Below are 2,796 nucleotides of genomic sequence, written 5' to 3'. Positions count from 1 at the left end.
TTCGAAGTATTTCGAAATATTACAGAGTCTCAACAAAGGTTTTAGTACAAAGCCTTTTGTTTGAAGATTATTTTCATATGTTACTGTAAGAGCACCTGAAATTCTTAACATGCTTTGTTGACTTTTTTGGTAATGAATAGAACGACTCCCTACCGTTCGATTTTAGATAGTTATTATTTATTTAAAAATCTGAAAAAAAATTTTCGAACTATCAATGCTATAAATTCGGCGAATTGTCAGCGAATTGTAAAGGATTTAAGATATTCAAATTTTTGTAACTCTATTCAAATTATATTGAGGCCATTCGATTTTTAATAATCATTCCATGTAAAAATGTTTCAAATTATTTTAGGGCACCCGAGTTATCAATGCTTCAAATTCAGCGAAAATTTATTTTGAATCTTAAAATTTTATTTGTAATCTTATCTCATGCGTTTTAAGGGGACCCCCCCCCCCCTTCATTCTCGGTGTCAAAATGTACTCTAATTCTAGAATGTACCTACAAAATTTCAAGTGAAAGTCTCAGGAACTCTTGAAGATATAGCCGATTTATTGTGGAAGCATCAAATGACGGCAAGAGTGATTCTCAAACATTAAACGCATTTTACAAATGGCGGGCAGGGTTCCAAATTTTTACACGTTTCTCTGGGAGTTTATAGCTCTCGTATGAACTAGGATAAAGCCAATCGGTGAAGATCTTGCTTATTTTTTAACTTAGTTTGTGGTCAAAAATAGGCGATTTTCAGAAAAAAAATCAAAGATCCGCCATTTTGTTAATTGTTGTTCGAAGTCAATAATCCTAATCCGAAAATCCTAACACTGTTGGGATTTTCGGATTCCGATGTTCCAGTTAGGAGTTATCATGCCCGCCATCAAAAAAAAAAAAAAGGAAAATAAGGAAAGGAGGAAAAACAACAACAAAAATTTGTTGTACATTATGTTTCTTCCTTTTTAAATCTTCAAATATATATATATATATATATATATATATGCAAAGTTACAAATTTTAACAAGCACTGGTATTCATTTACCAGTCCATTTAAAATCTTCAAAATAAAAAAATTGAGAATGGGGTTGTTCCCTTAATTGCCATGATAATTACTGTATTTGTATATGGAATGGAAGGTGGGAAAATAGTTTTAAGTTAATATTTTTTGTATTGAACATCTTAAATTATTAAAAATTAAACAGAAAACTGGAAATTTTTATAAAATCCCATTGAGTTTGAAATTGTTTAATTGATGTTGATGAGACGTGGGGTGGTATGAGTAACGTCAGTACTTATACGCCCCTGTTGTAGTTGAAATTGTTTTCATTGTTAATGGACGAGTATATTGTTATTTGTTGTAATCTTAGCGAATATTTAGATTTTTTATTATTAGTATTCATTGTTTTATTTGAAAATATCTTGATTTAACATAGGATTTCGTGCAAGTCGAGATATTTATTTATTATTTTTCTCCCTTCATCTTCATTTGTATCTGCCATAAAACTTCATATTTTTTTAAAATAGCAATGGAACAATAAAAAAACAACAACAAATTTTTACAGGGTTATTAATTATGAGTTTTTTTACAGATAAATAAATACAAAATGAAACATAAAAACAAAACCAAAACAAATAATCCACAAAAAATATATAAATGAACCAAACCTTAAAAATATGCCTACAATAAATTAAATAAATATACCACATATTCATATATAAATATATACAACAAACATAACAAAATATACATATATTGGAGAAGAGAACAAAAAAACTAAAACAAATTAAGAAAAGAAGATGAAACTATTCTATAAAAAATATATTGTAATAATTGTCATTCTGCAAGAAAAGAAACTTCCCCCAAGAAAACAAAAAGAAAAAAGAAATATGCATTAAGCGTTTCAAAGAAAACAAGTAAAAAACAACCGAATAAAATACCAGTGAGCGAACGGCACCGACCATATGATACCCTACACAACAACTAAATTTCTGTGGATCTATATTCCGAACCGTTCCAACATTCAAATTTCGTAACAGCTGGTCCATAAGTGTGACCTGTAGCATGTTTACAAATTCGAATGGACAGACGGACGGACACACATGTCTAGATCCAAATGTGTGACATGTAACGTGTTTACAAATTCGAATGGACAGACAGACAGACGGGCACACATGTCTAGATCGACTCAGCTGGTCGAGATATAGCGATCGGTATACTAAAAAGGAGGTCTAGGGCCAATATTTCGCGGCCTGACAACATAGTTGTGTAGGGTGTAAATACTGATTTTTTTTGTAAACATTTGTACATGGAATGAAGTGAAAAATATTAAAATAATAACTGATATATAAATATTTATACATACATATAAACAACAAGAGAAAGAAATAATAGCTTAAATATCAAAACGGAGTTATAGTGAAATAACAGATTTTATTTTTTTATAATATTAAAATTTATTTTTATTACATTGGTTTTTTTTTAACATATAACAAAATGCATAAGTTATTGTTAGAATTAAAAGGAACTAATTTGTATAATTAATACATTTTTAATTTTACAATATCGGAAAAATAGCTCTCTATCTAAATGCAATTTCTAAACTCATAGAAGTCTTCTATACATACAAAATGTTTACAGGCTTTTATAATATCATATATATATATATATATATATATATATTGCGGTCGGAAGAAACATATACCTTTTCAATTTCGTTATCTATTGTAGTCTTTCCGGTTAGCATATAAGTTGTCCCAATGTACAGTACATATATGTACTCTGTTGTAAAGGCTTCGGACATCTTACC

The sequence above is a fragment of the Musca vetustissima genome, unplaced genomic scaffold (genome assembly GCF_032173495.1).
Source record: "Musca vetustissima isolate MV318-11 ecotype Yass unplaced genomic scaffold, APGP_CSIRO_Mvet_v1 utg10125, whole genome shotgun sequence".
NCBI lineage: Eukaryota > Metazoa > Arthropoda > Insecta > Diptera > Muscidae > Musca > Musca vetustissima.
The sequence above is the reverse complement of the archived record's forward strand: the minus strand, read 5'-3'. Positions refer to the sequence as shown.